Genomic DNA, 21,559 nt, shown 5'->3' with positions numbered 1-21,559 from the left:
GCATTGTGGGAAGTCAAACAAGCCATTTTTATATACTTACTTATACACTCACCTAAAGGATTATTAGGAACACCATACAAACACTGTGTTTGACCCCCTTTCGCCTTCAGAACTGCCTTAATTCTACGTGGCATTGATTCAACAAGGTGCTGAAAGCATTCTTTAGAAATGTTGGCCCATATTGATAGGATAGCATCTTGCAGTTGATGGAGATTTGTGGGATGCACATCCAGGGCACGAAGCTCCCGTTCCACCACATCCCAAAGATGCTCTATTGGGTTGAGATCTGGTGACTGTGAGGGCCATTTTAGTACAGTGAACTCATTGTCATGTTCAAGAAACCAATTTGAAATGATTCGAGCTTTGTGACATGGTGCATTATCCTGCTGGAAGTAGCCATCGTGTCATAAAGGGATGGACATGGTCAGGAACAATGCTCAGGTAGGCCGTGGCATTTAAACGATGCCCAATTGGCACTAAAGGGCCTAAAGTGTGCCAAGAAAACATCCCCCACACCATTACACCATCACCAGCAGCCTGCACAGTGGTAACAAGGCATGATGGATCCATGTTCTCATTCTGTTTACACCAAATTATGACTCTACCATCTGAACGTCTCAACAGAAATCGAGACTAATCAGACCATCAGACATTTTTCCAGTCTTCAACTGTCAAATTTTGTTGAGCTCGTGCAAATTGTAGCCTCTTTTTCCTATTTGTAGTGGAGATGGGTGGTACCCGGTGGGGTCTTCTGCTGTTGTAGCCCATCCGCCTCAAGGTTGTGCGTGTTGTGGCTACACAAATGCTTTGCTGCATACCTCGGTTGTAACGAGTGGTTATTTCAGTCAAAGTTGTTCTTCTATCAGCTTGAATCAGTCGGCCCATTCTCCTCTGACCTCTAGCATCAACAAGGCATTTTCGCCCACAGGACTGCCGCATACTGGATGTTTTTCCCTTTTCACACCATTCTTTGTAAACCCTAGAAATGGTTGTGCGTGAAAATCCCAGTAACTGAGCAGATTGTGAAATACTCAGACCAGCCCCAGGCTCAAAATTGCTTAAATCACCTTTCTTTCCCATTCTGACATTCAGTTTGGAGTTCAGGAGATTGTCTTGACCAGGACTACACCCCTAAATGCATTGAAGTAACTGCCATGTGATTGGTTCATTAGATAATTGCATGAGAAATTGAACAGGTGTTCCTAATAATCTTTTAGGTGAGTGTATATTTATTAGGGCTGCGAATAGATTTTTTTAAAATCATGATTAATCGCACACTTATCATGAAATTAAGCATACATAATTTATCTTGTTTAACATGTCCATTTTGCCATCATTGCCTATATCCAGAAAAGTAAACCATCAGATGGAAGTGTGACTTTCACAAAACTGTATTTTTCAGATTTTTTCCAAGGTAAATTTAGATGTCCAAAAAGACACCAAATAACCAAATTATATTTTTTTCACATAATTCATACATTTATGTACACCAAAGCACCCAACCCAAAAAAAAAAAAAAAACGTTTCAGAATTCACAGTGTATAGTATATGTGTCACAGTTCCAGTTATTCCCAGACTCCATTTCCCATAATCGTCCCTGGCAATCACCTGCACCCATACCCAGCTGCAGCGCATTACCTGGACTATTTAAGCCGCTCACATCCTCAAACTCATGACAAACACTCAGAAATACAAACCGTAGTACGGTTTGCATTTCTGAGTGTTTGTCATTGTGTTTGCCTGCCTGTTGTTGACCCTGTTTGTAGTGATGGGCAGATCGAGGCTTCGTGAAACACTGAAGCAGTTGAAGCAAATGTGCCATAATGTATCAAGGCTTCGAAACAATCTGACACACGTCTCCACGGTGACCCCTAGTGGTCAGAACAGTGTAAATGCAACAAAACTCAGCCCAAACATGCATTAAAAATACCCTTTTACAAATGTATTGCAAAGGTTTTTGATGCTGAAACATGGCGTTGATGGTGTTGAAGAAAAATTATTTATTTATTTAATTTAAATTGGGCCTCACACGCAAACTTTAATCGATAATAGAAATATGTAAATAAAACCAAAAGGTAAAATAACAATCAGCAATCGAACATCTATGAAAATAACATTCCGGAATCTGAGTATAGTAATCTGGAAGAAAATCATTAGAAATGGCACTGCGAGACAGCAAATTGCAAGTCGAGATAGCAGGAAAAGGGGACCAATTGAAATAATGAGCCAGGTTTTATACCTTAAGATTGGAAAAACTTACATCTAAACCTTCCAGGCCTTGTTTAGATAGATAAGAAAGGTCAGAAATTGACTATTTTGGATACACCAATTCCCCCACTTGAGTCATGAAAAGACTCATTCCAAAAAATTTTAGAAAAAATACAAAATGGTTACATTAAAAATGTAATAATAAAAGGAAAAAATACAAATCCAATTTAAACCAAGTCACGAATACCTCTCAAACCCCAGCTAACCAGTAAAATATTAACTGGAAATCTTCACCAGGTTAGTCAGACGAGGACCACTAGAAGAACCCGACTCCGAACATCCCCTGGAATTTTGCTGGATTGAGGACTTGCAACTGGAAAAGATATACAAAAGGAATTTTTTTAACCTTTTTTTTTTGGTGTCAAACAATCAAATAGAAGAAGGAAAAATTAAGCAATGCTATGATATATCTCGTTCTGGCTCCTGTTACCGACTTCCTGGTAAACAGTACCAGTCTCAACCTTAGCCTTTTTAGGGGAATTGATGATTGAGATAACAAACCAAACCAAAATGTGCCAATAGGAATGGCCAATCTGATTTCCTATCCAGGAAAACACATCAGTTTTGGGATCAGAAGGTGGAACGTGATCATTATTTGAAACATTTCTTCTTTCTATTCAGTCATATGTTGAATCACATCAGTCATGTTACTATTTATGTCAGGAATGAAAGTACAATATCGTTCTCCAATTACAGCACAGACGCCTCCATCTGAAATAATCTAATGCAGTGCGATTTTGCAGAGTAACGAGTTTGATACTTTTCATTTCATTGGTCAACAGGTGAAATCCTTTGATCGCATAATTAGCAAAGGATTCCAATTCTAAACTAACATTATCAATCAGGTATGCATTGTGTACAGTGCTGTACCAAGGAAACAATCCCTCCAAGGTTTTAACACCAGGAGAGATTCTCAAATGAGGTCTGTATTCTTGGAATTTAGAGCCATTACGTTTTGTACAGATGTGAGTTTGTTTCTTAACTAGGGCTTTCCCAATAAAGGTCAAAGGAGTAGAAACATAACCCACTGGGACTGGCGGTAGAATCATGTCGGAGTAAACAGTCAAGTTAGTCAGGCCGCGATTAGTCATTAGGCTATAGGAAGTCAAATTTCGTGATAACCACATATTTCCGGAGGACTGAGATGGACCCCAGAATCTTACAACATTTGCGTAACGTTTGAGTGCCCTACCCATCTTGCTTCAATTCTAATATTTTGACAGACACACAAAGGTACGATTTGATTTGGTCTAACATAAACCTGAAGCGGATTCAGTCGCGTATTACTAGCTTGTTTATGGAAGTTCACCGGAATACTTTCAATAAGGGGTATGAATTTACAAGCGGATTCACATTCGGTCCAATCCATATTAGTCACATTCACAGCACTCAACCTGTGTCGCATATACATCATCCAAGTAGAACAGTGGGCATTTGCCAAAAATAAAGTCATTGCCTGTATCCACACCAAACATTTAAATTCAATATCAGAACTGGGCACAGGCTGAAACCTAAATGGCTTGTCAGTAGAGTGAGGAGTATTAGCACACACATAACATTCAGAGTACCCTCCATGTCGAGCAGTGTGATTCAAAAGTCTCCACCACAAATTGTCCAGGTGTGCAGCTCCAGTTGCAGAAGAGGCATCAGAATGTTTGAACATAAGCTTCAGTCCTTTGTCAGCATCCGAGCACGAGGAAGATCACGATGAGAAAACTGTAGCCCATATTCATGTTTGTTGAATGGTAAGCCTGTTAATTTATAGGAAACGGGTGCAGAAAAGTGTACCAGTAAACAAATTGTTGCTCACACTCACAGTTTGGGAAGTCTTTGCAAAACCAGTAACACTTATCAGGCTTTGAGTGATCAAGGGCTAGCTGTAATTTTTCTCTGATGATATCGATGCAGCGATGTCCCAATCCTGGAGTAAAGCAGCGATTTCTGAAGTACCACACAGCAATCACAGCTGAAGCTGTATCCGGTTGGAGGTCAGGAATTGGTGGAGTCGGGATCGACTTGGCACACAGGTTAGCAAGGATGCTAGGATCGTCAAGGAGAGCCAGATGTCCGACACTGTTCCAATGGTCACAACGAGGGGTCACCCGGTATATCAATCTGGTTCTGTAGAGTAGGGGTTGCACGACTACTGATTTCTGCTAGTCGATTTCTTATCATAACAATACTCGAGTTACTTGATTACTTGTGCTTCATGCTACTGTAAATGAAAAGACATTAAATAGTTCTTATAAATGTTTATTAATTCATAGCCTAATGCAATAATTATAAGTAAACTCTCAAAACATTATAATTATGACATTACATATTTTAATTTTCATGTAACATGCAGAGTAACGCCAAATAAACCCGCGATAACTCAGGTTGCCTCAACAGACGATGATCATGTATAGACGATAGCCAGAGATATAGTCAAAAGCATCAGAAGGAGGATTTGGCATTTCCAATTAATGTAGGCCTGTTACATTCTTCTAGTCTATTATTATTACTATTAAATTAGGCTACTTTTATTATAGAGTACCTCAGGGATGACGTGTTTTTGTAGGCCAACCCGGAAGTTAGCGGCGCACGGGTTCCCTCGATCGAAAGCCTATGCATTTTTCCCATAGACCTGGAAAATCGCAGAAAATAAGCTCTGTGTTTAACAGGGTTATGACACTTACACGTTTTGTCTATCAAGATAATCTTTACAAGTTAACACAACATTTATACATTTTGAATCCTAAATAAAGTCATCAGATATAAAAGGCTAACAGTAGGCTAAACGGACTACAGCACACCATGGTCGCGGATCAACGTCGTCACCACCAAGCTTCCTCAAACTGTATTTAGAAAACAACTTCATTTAAAAACATGCTCACTGATTATGATCTGCTCTGTGTATGAATACTTATCCACTTTTTCATGAGAAATGCTGTCCAAATGTCCTTTGTCATGATGACGTCTAAAGTCCCCGCCAAAGGAAGTAGTCCCTTTTAGCAATTTGTTAGCAACCGCCGATTTTAAGACACAATAAAGGTTTAAAATAATCACAAGCGGGTTATAACTGGTGTGTTTTATGTCATAGATCAAAACGTGAAAGTACTTAGAGGCTTTGTTAACCACAGACAAATTTCAGGCAATTTAGCAAAAACCCATTCAAAAAACCCATTGACTTTACGGCGTTGGAACCGGAAGTCCGGAGTAAAATGCTAACTCGTTTCCGGGTTTTGCCTACAAAAATGCATCATCCCTGAGGTACTCTATTAAATTAATGTACTGTATCTTTTAACATACCGTTTTAAGATGTTCATTCATGTTTATTTTGCGCTGTAACTGGTATTAAAGGTGCCCTTGAGCATGTTTTTAAAAGATGTAATATAAGTCTAAAGTGTCTCCTGAATGTGTCTGTGAAGTTTCAGCTTAAAATACCCCATAGATTTTTTTTTATTAATTTTTTTAACTGCCTATTTTGGGGCATCATTAACTATGCACTGATTTTCACTCGGCCCCGCCCCCTTCAATCGTGTCTTCCCTGCCACACGAGCTCTGGACTATATTACAGCGCATTTACAGAGTTCACACAGCTAATATAACCCTCAAATGGATCTTTGCAAGATGTTCGTCATGCACACTGTATGCATGCTTCGAATTATGTGAGTAAAGTATATATTTGGATGTTAAACGCTTGATTCTGCATGAGTTTGAGGCTGTGTTCCGTGGCTAACGGCTAATCCTACACTGTTGGAGAGATTTATAAAGAATGAAGTTGTGTTTATGAATTATACAGACTGCAAGTGTTTAAAAATGAAAATAGTGACGGCTCTTGTCTCCGTGAATACAGTAAGAAACGATGGTAACTTTAACCACATTTAACAGTACATTAGCAACATGCTAACGAAACATTTAGAAAGACAATTTACAAATATCACTAAAAAAAATATGGTGTTATCATGGATCATGTCAGTTATTATTGCTCCATCTGCCCTTTTTTGCTATTGTCCTTGCTTACTTACCTAGTCTGTTGATTCTGCTGTGCACATCCAGACGTTCTGCCCTTCTAATGGCTTGAATATGAGCTCAGCTGGCAATGGCATATGCAAATATTGGGGGCGGAGCCCCCGACTGTTACGTAACAATCGGTGTTATGTTGAGATCCGTGTGTTTTCCGGAAGTCGTTTAAACAAATGAGATTTATATAAAAGGAGGAAACAATGGGGTTTGAGACTCACTGTATGTCTTTTCCATGTACTGAACTCTTGTTATTTAACTATGCCGAGGTAAATTCAATTTTTGAATCAAGGGCACCTTTAAATTGGAGGAGAGGATTATTCACGTGCGCTTCAGGCTGCCGGTTCTCTTTAACTGCAGCGATCTGTTGCTAAAGTGCGCCAAAACGGTATTTATGTTTTTTTTTTAATTATTATTTCAAAGTAAAATGGGCAGAATTTGAAACATGAGACTTTGTTTTATGTCAAAAGCAACAAATCACATATCTTATTGTGATTTATTGGATGGTTATGTATAGCTTGCTTCTCAAACCATTCCTGAACCATTTTTGCTTTGTGGCAGGAGCATTATCCTGCTGGAAGAGCCACAGACACCAGTGAATACCGTCTCCATGAAAGGGTGTACATGGTCTGCAGCAATGCTTAGGTAGGACACTGCCTACAGCATATTTCAGAAAACTGGAATATCCCACTCGATTTGAGCAAATCCTGTTTGAATCCGCCCCAAAATTGGGAAACGCCCCTTTTGGTTCCGCAGAGACCATACTCAAGCTGGGACTCATCTGCACGGCGCATGGGACTCATCTCTTCACCACACCGCGTCCTGACCCTATTACAAGTCCACAAAACCGAGACTGCATACGAGGTGCCATTTGGGATAGGGCCGTAGTGACAGCTCTGCCTCTCCATTATCCTGCTTTTCGACAAATTTGCAGAAAACGAAACGAAATCAGTTCGTACAGCCTGAAAAGTCGACGCTCACGTTAAAACTGAAACTCTTCTCAAAGGATTTTTTTTTTTTCTGTACGGTAAGAATTATTTTCTCCTAACTCTGATGTTAACTTTTAAGTAAACACTGCTGTACTCTTAAGCGCTAGCTTTATAATATAATTTCATTCCCTTCCCTTTCCCTTCTTGTTCTCATACATTTCGAGTTTTTTCTGTCTGCGTGGAAATTTGAGACTTTGGGGACACCTATTTTATTTTGGAAAGGTCTTTATTCCTGGTCTGATCTGAAAATAAATGTTTGGACATACTAGGTCGCTGAAAAAACCCTCTACAGCAAGTTTAAAAGCACTGATTTTCATCAGTCCGGATGAATCCAGTCAGTTCAGTCACATAACCACGACTTCAGGGGGGTGTTCCAGAAAGCAGGTTATGTGACATACCTGGGAATTTTTGAGAATTAATAAGCAGAAAACCTCAACTTGACGGTTCCAAAAACAGAGGGGTATGTAAGTAAAAAGCTACTCCGGAGCAGGTTATGCAGGGTTAGTTTGCTTAAGGGGAATTCAGTGTTATATAATTAATGTAGGCTAACTAAATTTGTCATAACTCTATAAAAATGCTGGGTTAAATTATGGACAAAAAAAAAAAAAAAAAAAAAAAAAATTGGATTTATTTTTTAGCCAGCAGCAATATAGTAATATAGTAAAAGTCATGTTTTTGCTCACCCCCAAATATGGGGCAAATTTGTGGGGCATTTTAAGCTGAAACTTGAAAAGACCAGAGACTTACTTTGCAAAAAAGTATTCATACCCACAGAACCTTTCGACATTTTCACATATTACAACCACAAACAAAAATCTATTTCATTGGGATTTGATGAGATAGACCAACACAAAGAGGCACATAATTGTGAAGTGGAATGAAAATGATAAATGGCGCACAAATAAATATCTGAAAAGTGTGGCATCCATGAGATATGGTATTCAGCCCCCTTTACTCTGATACCCTCAACTAAAATCCATTGGAACCAGCTGCCTTCAGAAGTCACCTAATTAGTAAATAGTGTCCACCTGTGTGTAATTTAATTTCAGGATAAATACAGCTGTTCTGTGAAGCCCTCAGAAGTTTGTTTGTGAACATTAGTGAACAAACAGCATCATGAAGACCAAAGAACACACCAGACAGGTCAGGGATAAAGTTGTGAAAAAGTTTAAGACAGGGTTATAAATCAATATCCTAAGCCTTGAACATCTCACGGAGCACTGTACAGTCCATCATCCGGAAATGGAAAGAGTATGGCACAACTGCAAACCTACCAAGACATGGCCGTCCACCTAAACTGACAGGCTGTGCAAGGAGAGCATTAATCAGAGAAGTAGCCAAGAGGCCCATGGTAACTCTGGAGTAGCTGCAGAGATCCACAGCTCAGGTTTAGAGTGGCCATTTATTGTGGCACACCTGTGCAATAATCATGTTGTCTAATTAGCATCTTGATATGCCACACCTGTGAGGTGGATGGATTATCACGGCAAAGGAGAAGTGCTCACTAACACAGATATAGACTGGTTTGTGAACAATATTTGAGAGAAATAGGCCTTTTTGTACATAGAAAGTCTTAGATCTTTGAGTTCAGCTCATGAAAAATTGGGGCAAGTGTTGTGTTTATAATTATGTTCAATTGTGTGTGTGTGTGTGTGTGTGTGTATGTGTATATATAAAGATTTACATATAGGATTTTCATTTATATTTAGAATTTAGATTTAACATTTACATTTAGATTTAATATACACAACTGAAGAAAAAAATGAAAATTAAGCTTGGGTTCTATTTTAGGAACAAGTTTTGTTTGTCATTTAATGCAAGAAAGAAATTGGTTTCTGCTACTTTTTTATCTGTACTTGATTATGGCAACGTAGTGTATAAGTTTGCACCATTATATTTTCTCTCTACTTTAGATGATGTTTATCATGATGCTCATGGAGATTTATATCAAATTGTAAATCTTCAACTCATCATTGTGCCTTGTGTAACAGAGTGGGTTGTCTAGTAGGAGAAAAATGCATTGGTACTTAATTATTTATAAAGCCATCTTGGGGGTGTTCTTCATATCTTTGCTGTTCAACAGAAAACTGTTGAGAAATATTTTCTTCATTTTCAAAACTGTTATACTCTTTCTGTTCCTTTTGCTAGATCTGAATTAGGTAAGAAGGCTTTTGTGTATGCAGCCCCGTTTGACAGGAATCAGCTTAAATCGAAATTGAAGTTAAAAAATGTGCTCTTTGGATCAATTTAAAGTCATCCGGCAAATGAAAGATGATTCTGTGATATGTAATTGTTTTAATTTTGCGTTTATGGTGTAAGTCTGTGTTGAAAGTAGTTGTATTGCTACTCATTTTGGCCAGGACACTCCTGTGAAATAGATTTTTAATCTCAGTGAGTCTTTCCTGGTTAAATAAAGGTTAAATATATATATATATATATAGGTTTAAATTTCCATAAAACACTTAGAATTAACTATGATATTTTATTTATTTAATTATTTTAAGTAATTTTAATTGCATTAAGCTTATATAGGTAAATATTGATAAATGTATCTGTTTTTGTAGATAATCCAACAGAATTTGACCAGTTTTTCTTACAAGCGGCGCCCCATACTATTAACTTTAAAATGATTTCTACACCAATTCATTTGTTTTTAAATATAAACATTTAAATGGTGGCTGTCAGCTTGATGTATTTATTCAAACATGCATTATAGGCTATTGAAGAACGTTAAAAATTACAATTAATAGATAATATGGTGCATATATTTAGCTAAATTCTCCTCTCTAGAGTTAATTTTTCTAGCTGACGAGTTTATTGTCACTGAATATAGTTTTTCTGAGGTAAATGTGACGTTACGTGACATTGTTTACAAGCTCTTATTAACTTCTTTTCACGGTTAAGTTGTACTGTATCTTTTAACATACCTTCAGATGTTCATTCATGTTTATTTTGCGCTGTAACTGATAATAAAGCGGAGGAGAGGATCAGTTCAAAAGCGCTTCAAGCTGCCTTCTCTTGAACTACAGCGACAAAAACTGTATGTTTTTATTATTATTATTTTTATTATTAAAATGGGCAGAATTTGAAATATGAGAATTCATTTTTTAAAGTGGGTATACGTAAATCCTTGACCTTTCCTAGTGAGCATGCGGCATATACCTGCATATCACATAGACTACACCACTGGTTAAAACCTAAAGAACAAAATTAAAATGGGACTTCATTAATTTGTAATGAAAATAGTGATCGTGAGATGAATCCATTCGGTAGCACTTGGGTAAAATGTCCATGAGTGTCCATTGAAAAACAAACAACAGCACTTTTTGTCCACAAAAACATTAAATCCATGAGATATTGATATATTATCCATTGTTTGCATCACGTCTTCTGAATGATCTGCCCTCCATCATTCTTCAAGAAATTATGCAATCTGAGCAGCGTTTAAAACTATATATTGTATAATAAAATATGATGCCCCGTAGAAATATGTGAGATGTAAAGTGCATTTAAACTGCAAAATTAAAGCATACATTTAAATTATTGTGACAGATATGAAGGGGGAGGAGAATTTATACGTGCGTCAGGTTTCTCGACGAAAAAGACTTCCGCAAAGGATGCACCTGTGTATCCTCACTCATGACTCCTCGGGAAGCCTCCTCAGTCCTCATTCCTCCCCTCCTCGTGGTGCAATTAGAGAATTGAGATGTCCTTCAAGATGGCTGAGCTCCGGGTCATAGGATGGAGGACGGAGGAGCGAGGAAATGAGGAGGGATATTGAGAAGCACCTCTTGTGTCCTTCCCTCACATCCTGGAGGGGTGGAGCTAAGATGCGAGGAAAGGAAGCGATGATGCACAAATAAGAATTGAGAAGCACCCATGAAGGTGCCATTGTGATCACTTAAAATAACTCCTAAACAACTTAAAATACTCTGTCATACAGATAAGACTATAAAAACATACATACATAAAACTGTAAAAAACCTTGTAGATATCTAATATTTGTGTTTACTCAATGAACATTTGAATTAAATATTGCTTGGGCAATATTAAACTAGGATTTATTCTGCTGTAAAGTGTAACACATCATTGAACCCCTGCAGGCATTTGTTAATAAATAATGTTATACAATGTTAAAGTGATTTTTAAAAAAAACAAACATATAATTACTTGCTTTTTAGCCTTTATTTAAACCAATTATTATTGCTTCATTGTTATTATATACTGTATTATTTTGATTATATATTTAATCAAAGGCTGTTGTTCACTTATAGGTCTATTTTTATCACCACAAAAAAAATGTTGACTGAAATATATTTTTCCTCCCATCTCATTTTTTCCAACACCATGTCCCTTTAGTGGCTCCGAAGAATGTGTGTCTTTCCTGTGAATTATATTAGTAAACCTTGATCAAACTATTTAAGTAATAATAATAATAATAATAATAATAATAATAGATGCAATGAAGCACTAAGAAAAGACAGAGCAATGCAAGAGTCAGCCACTCTATTTGAAACTGTCTCTGGGCCAGTTGGTGGTCCTTTCAAAAGAATTCACATGTACTACATATAGTGAATGAAATACCAGGAGATATTAGATAAATGTGTGTTCATTTTTGTCTTACAGCATTTTTAGCTTAAGGCCACTTCTTGAAAATGGCTGGATGGATTAGAAGTCTGAATTTGGTGTTACTGGGAAAAATAGGAACTGGAAAAAGTGCATCAGGAAACACAATCCTGGGACAACAAGCTTTTTTAACTTCAGTCACACAAGATCTGGCTATTAAATCTAAGACTTTCTGTGGACGACGGGTCACTGTTTATGACACACCAGGATTATTTAACACAAAGCTTAGTGAGGAAAAGGTTCTGCAGATATATGAAAATGTTCTTCAGAGATGTGAATTAGGTCACTGTGTGTTTCTGCTGGTCATCGAAGCTGACAGATTCATTAAAATAGACGGAGAAACTGTGGAGAAAATTGAGAAGCTGCTGGGTGAAAAACGCTTGGAGAAAACATTGATTCTCTTCACCAGAGGAGATGAACTGGAGGAAGAAAAGAAGACTATAGATGAATTCATCAATAGTGCTGAAGCACTGAAGAAACTCGTTCAGAAATATGATCAGAGATACCATGTGTTCAACAACAAGAAGAAAGGACCTAATGGACAAGTTCCAGAGCTGCTTTCAAAAATAGATGCAATAGGTGAGTGTGTCATCATTATACAAAATATTATATAAATGTTTGGGAAACAATATTATTTTTTGTCAAGGTCTGCTTTCACTGACTGTCATTAGAGATTCAAATGCAGCTGCACTGCAGCAAGACAGAGTTACAGAGAGATATATGTGTATTAAAATGTTTTACTCATTACAATAAATCATTATAATACTCACAAGCCATTTTTTTCCGGCATGACATGGTAAATGTTCTTCACACTTATTTCCCCCAAGGCTGACGTTTAAGCTATTTACAGATGTGAAAAAAACATTTATTTTCTTTGAATGTAATGTCTGGGAAAAAAAGTTTATTTCACTCACAAGGACTGTAACCTGCTGAATTTCAGTTCAACCACTGTGAGTAAAGTGAATGTTAAAATGGTATTACATATGTTTTTTTTGTTTTTTTAATATCTTTTTATACAGAAAAAGGAGAAAAACTGAAGCGACGATCCACTGTACATGAGCAGCAGATTTCTCGGATGATTAAAATGTTGTTTGGTGAAGAATTGTTAAAATACTCCATCATTCTCTTCTCTTATGTAGATCTGCTAGAAAGTTTGATATTTGAACTCTTAATACACACATGTAGTCAGTTTCATTCATAGGCAGCAGTTGCAGGGTTTACTAATATCATTCGTACGGATGTGACGCATCCTAGGAAGCCACTAACAGGACATGGTGGTGGAAAAAATATATTTCCATGCTTTGCATTCTCTTGCAATTATATAGTTGGGGAATTATATTGTATATATTTTGGCATTAGAAAGACTATATCAATATGAGCAGTATTTAATATTTAATGCATGCTCTCTTTTAATTTCGATCACACATACTACGTAGAATGTGTTATTCATTTTCCATGACTTGATTATAGTCAAAGACTTTATATATAAAAAGACAGTGCACTCATATTATTACAAATGGGAGGAAGTGCAATGGTGTTAGACTTACCTGAAAAAAACATTAAGCACTGCTTATATAGTTTATATCTTTGTGCTAATGAAAATGTCATCTGTCAAATGTTTGCACATCACAATATATATTGCAATATATCCAGTAGGTGAACTGATCACTGCTTACATCTGTTTTCTCTATTGTACATTGTAGGGAGGCTGACAAGATGGATTCCTGTCAGACTTCATGCTCCTGATGAATCAGACACTTCCAGAAGGATTGTTCTTCTGGGTAAAACTGGTGCTGGAAAAAGTGCTGCTGGAAACACAATACTGGGACAGGAAGTGTTTGAATATGGATATGGCCCGTATACAGTAACCAGTAAATGTTCAGATGTTCACGCCACTGTTTCAGACAGATCTGTGTCTGTAGTTGATACTCCTGGATTCATTCACACACAGATGAACACTGAGCAGTTAGTGACGGAGATAGCAAAAAGTGTTTATATATCCAGTCCTGGACCTCATGCTTTTCTCATTGTTCTCAGAGCAAATGACAGATTCACTGAACAGGAGGAACTGATTCCTCAGATGATTGAGATTATGTTTGGTCTGGAGGTGTTCAAATACTCCATCATTCTCTTCACTCATGGAGATCTGCTAGATGGAGAGTCAGTAGAGACACTCATTGATTGTAGCAGTGGTTTAAGACGTTTAGTTCAGCAGTGTGGAGGCAGATTTCACGTCTTTAACAATGAAGATCAGAATAACAGAGAGCAGGTGAATGATCTACTGCAGGAGATTGACACAATGATAGAGCAGAATGGAGGAGGACACTACAGTAATCAGATGTTTCAAGATGCTCAGAGATTCAGACGAGAGGAAGAAAAGAGGACACAGAGAAATGAAGAGGAGAGAAAACAACAAGAGGAAAAAGTAATTAATGGTGAGTATTTAATGACATAATTTTCATTTTTGTGTGAACTAATCCATTAAGATATTTTTGATGAGATCTGAGAGCTCTCTGTCTCCTCCATAAATAGCAATTTAACCAACAGTTTCAAGATCCAGAAAGATACTAAAGACACAGTTAAAACAGTCATGTGACTGCAGTGGTTCAACCTTAATGTTATGAAGAGATGAGAATATTTGTTTGTGCGCAAAAACAAAACAAAAATAACTTTATTCAAGGACTTCTCTTCTGTGTAATTCTTATACGCTGTTTACATTCAGCTCTTCCAGGTTCTACAGATCTTGAATGAAGTCATTATTTTTGTTTTGTTAACATACTCACTGTTTGTTGTGTTTGTTTTAATACAGTAATTGGTTAAAATGACTACAAATTCAGGTTTGTGTCACCTCCGTCAGATGAATATTTTGATAATATTTCATTATGATATTTTCTTGAGGAATTATTGGTCATAAGTGAAAATGTAATCTGTCTGCTAACATGAGAATGTGTTTTGAAATGTTAAAAACATCTTGATTTCCGTCAAAGATAAAGTTAAAGTTATATTTCACTGTCCAATTAAACACAGATGGAAGTCTTATATATTATATATATATATATATATATATATATATATATATATATATATATATATATAGTTACGGCCCCGGTCTAGGTCAGGACCGCAACATAAATGGCACGACACAAAATGGCCTTTAAAGTACTCATTTTTATTTTCTTAATTTTTTTTCTTAGGCTCTTTGCTCAAGTCTTTTGTGCGGCAGCAGTTAGAAATAATTAAAAAAACATGAAAAGTACATAAACAAAAGAACAGAAGCAAATGATCAGGGGTGAGCAAATGCCAAAATAATAAACAAACAATACTCTAACTTCCCATTAATTAACTACCTTCCCTGTGCATTCAAAAGTAAAGAAAACAAAATACAACAACATAACCTCACTCCTTAACTAAACCACAAAACAGGAGAAAAGGTGGTGGCCAAGTGGCCTACAAAAATCAGGCACTCACCCCCTACAGCTTCGCACATGGTTTACAAACATGTCAGACAATGAAGTTCAGGACACAAGGCTCTCACAATGGTTTACAATACTCTTAGATTATAACTTGATTTAACAGCATTTCACTTAGAGCTTCACACCAGAATTGACACATGAACAACCGTAATCAGGGAGAGAGACACACACAGAAGAGATCATTGCAAACAAAGAGTACAGAGGAAGCGAGAGCAAAAGTGAGAGCGCCCTCCAGCGAGATCCAGAAGAATTTATAGTCCAGGTCTCCTCTCTGGTCCAATCAACGAACAGTAACAGTCTCTCATCAAGCCATAGGCCAATCCTGTTAAAAGAGAGACACACATACACAGCGTACACAACATACAATACGTCATAGACGTAACACCCCCACCCTTAAAATTACAAATAAATATTTGTAATACAAAACCAGAAAATTCTCAACTCTCAGGCTTACTTGGAGCATGTGACAAAGCGTCAGCAATCACATTCTCACATCCTTTCTTGTGCCGAATTTCCAGGTTAAAACCTTGGATCAGAAGAGACCAGCGCATCAACCTCTGGTTTGAATTTGACATTCGGAAAAGAAACACAAGGGGATTATGGTCAGTATACACCAAAATAGGCACAGTACAAGCGTCAAGATATATTTCAAAATGGAGTGCCAACAACAATGCAAGGGCTTCTTTTTCGACGGTGCTGTAATGCTGCTGTGACTTTGTGAATTTCTTTGAGAAGTAACAAATTGGGTGATCAATTCCCGCATCATCTTCTTGAATAAGAACTGCACCCGCTCCTATGTCACTTGCATCTACTTCCAACTTAAATGCTCTTAAAAAGTTTGGAGCAGACAAAACTGGGGCACTACACAACACCCTTTTGATAGCATCAAAAGCTAGTTGACACTCTGTACTCCAATCAAACGCCTTGGACTGACTCAGTAGACTTGTGAGTGGTGATGCAATTTCAGCAAAGTTTTTGCAAAAGGCACGATAATACCCCGTCATTCCCAAGAAACGACGCAACTCCCGTTTTGTAGTTGGAGCTGGGAAATCAACAATACACTCCACTTTTGCCTCCACAGGACGCACCTGTCCCTGACCCACACGTTTTCCCAGGTAGGTCACAACGGCCTTACCAAACTCACACTTGGCAAGGTTCAAGGTAAGTGATGCAGCATTTAACCGCTCAAACACTGAACGAAGACTTGTCAGATGCTGTTTCCAGTTGAATGAATAAACGACAATGTCGTCTAAGTATGCTTCACAGTTCTCTACTCCAGCAAGCACAATTCTCATCAAGCGTTGGAATGTAGCGGGAGCATTTCGCATTCCGAAAGCCATCCTCTTGTACTGAAGGAAGTGATCAGGCGTGACAAAAGCAGATATTTCTGAAGCCCTGGCCGTCAGAGGGACCTGCCAGTAACCTTTTAACAGGTCAAGCTTGGTCACGAACTTTGCAGCGCCAACCCTGTCAATACAGTCATCCATCCTTGGCAAAGGATAAGAGTCAGGTTTCGTAATGGAATTTACCTTACGGTAGTCTGTGCAGAATCTAAAGCTCCCGTCGGGCTTCGGCACCAGGAGACATGGTGAGCTCCACGAACTCAAGCTTGGCACCGCAAAACCATGTTCTAGCAGGTATGCAGATTCTTCTTGCATTATTCTTCGTTTGACTGGGTTTACACGATAAGAGTTCTGTTTGATGGGAGAATAATCACCCACGTCAATGTCGTGCTCCAACACTGTGGTTTCACTGGGCACATCAGAGAAAAGAGAAGGGAACTTTTCAATTAGAGCAATGACATCATTTTGACACACTTCACTCAGGTAACACAGATGAGATTTTAAGTTCGTCAAGAGTTTTGAGTTTTCCAGGCGAGCACATGACACTTCTCGCACCCTGAGGCCGTCCTCCTCAGGACAGTACACCGCTATGGCAGCAGCAACAGGAACAGTGGTTTTGGACACATTCTGTGGTACATTTCTCGTTACATAGGCCTTCAACATAGGCCTCCGCATACCGAGTAGCAGCACACATCAGAGTTAACAGGTACTGGTAACCAGATTTTGTCTTCGGTAACGGACCAACACAATCAATAATGATTCTCTCGAATGGTTCAGACAAAACTGGAATAGGATGAAGTGGAGCATTAGGAATGACTTTATTAGGTTTACCAGATAACTGGCATACATGACATGAACGACAGTATCTGGAAACTGCTGACTTCAAACCAGGCCAGTAGAAATAACGAATGATGCGACTGAAAGTCTTATTTACTCCTAAATGGCCAGAAAGGGCATGATCATGAGCTAGACACAAAATCTGTTCACGATAAATATCAGGGACCACTACCTGAAACACAGTTTTCCAGCTCAATTCCTTCTTTGATGGAGACCATTTACGCATGAGCACTCCATCTTCCCAAACGTAAGCCACATCCTTATTCGCAACTTCACTTTTCTGTACAGCTACGGCAACACACCTGTCTAATGACGGATCAGCTTTTTGCGCAGCAGCCAGCTGCTCCCTCCCTGTTCCCAGCAGAGACTCAAGTCGGACTGCAACAGCTTGATCAGGAATACAGACATTAGAAACATCCTGCACACATTCCTTTTTGTCAGCTCTATCAGTCATGAATGTTTCAGACACATCTAGAACATCATCAAACTTTCTAGTCTGAGCGCGTGTGACCGCACAGGCAGGAAAGACAGTCGGAAATTGTTGACTTACATCAATCTGTTCGCGTAACGCAGTCACATCTGGCGTATCCACTACGATTGGCTGAGGAAACACTTTACCACCAGCAATATCATTACCCAGAATCAGGTCGACTCCTTCAACAGGAAGCTGAGAGCGTACTCCTAACTTCGTAAAGCCTGTAAACAAATCAGACTGAAGATAAACTGAATGTAAAGGCACTTTAACACAGCCAAGCTCAATGCCACGGATTAACACGCTCGATCCGCAGTAAGACTGTTCAGAAAATTCTAGTGCACTTTCCAGAATGAAAGACTGAACTGAACCAGTATCTCGCAAGATTGTAATGGGCTTCAGACCTCTCTGCTCATCTGAAAGAGATACAGAACCGTTCATAAGAAATGGACAGTATAGATCAGTATACGCACTAGAAGATTGAGATGGCATAGAAGCAGTCTGGACTAAAGCAACCCCTTTTGGTTTCTCAGGAGGTTTACCTTGATTCCAGTGCTTACAGTCCACAATTAAATGTCCTGGCTCACGGCAGAAAAAACACACGCGTCTTTCTCCCTCACGAGACACATGCGTGTTACGAGACACATTCGAAATGGCTTCTCTATTCTCTCGCTTTCCCTTACCTCTATTAAAAACTCTCGAACTGTTTCGTACAGAAAATTCAACAGATGAGCCACTTTTCTCTCTATACACAGACGGGGTAAAAACAGTTTTGTGCGTGAGCACAAATTCGTCTGCCAAAACAGCAGCTTTCGGTACGGACAATACCTTCTGTTCGTTTAGGTATACCACAATATCCTCCGAAATGCAACTTTTAAAGTCCTCCAACAATAAAAGTTCTCGTAACTGCTCAAACGTGGTAACGCGGCTTGCTGCACACCATTTATCGAACAACACCGTTTTCTCACGAGCAAATTCACTAAATGTTTGACTGGTTATTTTCTGATGGTTTCGAAATTTCTGTCGATAAGCTTCAGGTACTAATTCGTACGCTCGCAACACAGCAGCTTTGACAGTATCATAATCCAGACTTTGCTCGATAGGTAAAGCGGTACAAACTTCCTGAGCTTTACCCACTAATTTACATTGCAGAAGCAACGACCACAACTCTTTCGGCCAACGTAATGTAGCTGCAATACGCTCAAAAGCGACGAAATACGAATCTACCTCCGTCTCTCTAAAATGAGGAACAAGTGTAACATATTTACTCACATCCAGACTGGTTACAGACTCACCAACAGACGAAGTAGCAGCATGTGGCGGACTTTGAACCGGTACAGCTGAAACTGGCGCATTCACTGGTGTACGAGGAGATGGAGGTCTCGACCTAGGCATAGGCACAGGTGCATTAGGTTGTGCTCTGGCTTGTAGTTCCAAACTACGCAATTTAAGCTTACTATCAGCCTCTAATTCCAAAGTTCGGTAATGCAGCAACTGCGCGTCATAATCCTGTTTCTTTAACTGTAGATCCAACTCCTTTAGTTTAATCGCTAACATAGGATCAAAACGAGAATGGCTAGGATCTATAAAAGAAAAAGTTTCCTCACCTACCTCAGTTTCAACACTCTTTCGTGGTAACCTTTCAACAGATTCATCTGGCAAAATTCCAGCCTCCACCAATTTGCTATACAACTTCTCCTTAACTACCTGCTTTGGCCCCTCCCTAGGAACAGAAATATTAAAGAAATCTGCAATCTGCAACAAATCAGCCTTACGACACTTGTTAAATTCCTCCGTAGTAGGAGATAATGTAAACGACGTTAAATCAAATTCCATATTTGACCGTAAACTCGTTCCGCACCAACAGAAAATTACCAGGTAAACAAATGCATGGTTAATTCTACCACATACTTTCATTGATACGCCCTGAATGAATCCGCAATATATGAAAACTTCATTAACAAGCCATAAACAAATCTCCAATTCATCTTACCCTTACTGATATGCCCAAATAAATTTCCACAGTGTACGATTGCACCAACGAGTCCCTAATTTATGTTATCCATAACGGACGAACGAATGCTCAATTAAGATGAATGAAAACAAACAAAATCAAGCCTTTAAACTATCCGCCACGGTCAACCGGTCGGACGAGCCCCCAATTTATGTTACGGCCCCGGTCTAGGTCAGGACCGCAACATAAATGGCACGACACAAAATGGCCTTTAAAGTACTCATTTTTATTTTCTTAATTTTTTTTCTTAGGCTCTTTGCTCAAGTCTTTTGTGCGGCAGCAGTTAGAAATAATTAAAAAAACATGAAAAGTACATAAACAAAAGAACAGAAGCAAATGATCAGGGGTGAGCAAATGCCAAAATAATAAACAAACAATACTCTAACTTCCCATTAATTAACTACCTTCCCTGTGCATTCAAAAGTAAAGAAAACAAAATACAACAACATAACCTCACTCCTTAACTAAACCACAAAACAGGAGAAAAGGTGGTGGCCAAGTGGCCTACAAAAATCAGGCACTCACCCCCTACAGCTTCGCACATGGTTTACAAACATGTCAGACAATGAAGTTCAGGACACAAGGCTCTCACAATGGTTTACAATACTCTTAGATTATAACTTGATTTAACAGCATTTCACTTAGAGCTTCACACCAGAATTGACACATGAACAACCGTAATCAGGGAGAGAGACACACACAGAAGAGATCATTGCAAACAAAGAGTACAGAGGAAGCGAGAGCAAAAGTGAGAGCGCCCTCCAGCGAGATCCAGAAGAATTTATAGTCCAGGTCTCCTCTCTGGTCCAATCAACGAACAGTAACAGTCTCTCATCAAGCCATAGGCCAATCCTGTTAAAAGAGAGACACACATACACAGCGTACACAACATACAAAACGTCATAGACGTAACAATATATATATATATATATATATATATATATTTATATATATATATATATATATATATATAATATTATATATATATATATTTTTTTATTATTTTTATTTATTTTATTTTATTTATTTTCTGCCTCTGTCAGCCTTGGTAAAAATTGGGGTTCACTATACTCATTATAGGTCTTGCATAATGTGAGTGAAAATTCATTTGTGTTTTTGGTGTCTCGTGATGTTGACACAATATAAGTGATGGCAAGGTGAAAAGCATTAGCCTGACTACGTCAGACTTCCTACTTCCGCTCAATTTCATTTCGCTTCTGTACTCAGTCTGAGACAGCGTCAGAGCTTTCTGTTTACCACCGGTCGGGAAACAGCCGGGCCAATCAACGAACAGAGGGCGGGCTGAGAGCCGTGACGTAGATGCTAAGCGCCGAGTTTTACATTGTAGGTTAGAGAAATCGAAAACCGAAACGACCGCGGAAATGGGAAACGAGACACGGGATGCAATTCGCTCTGTTATGGAGAACATTCAACTCTTTTTCAAACTGAAGCCAGAACAAGAAGAGTGTTTGATAAACATTTGTTTTATGATGTGTTTACAACAGGTTTACAGTGGAAGTTCAATCATAGAT

This window comes from Chanodichthys erythropterus, chromosome 3 (genome assembly GCF_024489055.1).
Source record: "Chanodichthys erythropterus isolate Z2021 chromosome 3, ASM2448905v1, whole genome shotgun sequence".
NCBI lineage: Eukaryota > Metazoa > Chordata > Actinopteri > Cypriniformes > Xenocyprididae > Chanodichthys > Chanodichthys erythropterus.
This window is presented reverse-complemented; position numbering follows the sequence as displayed.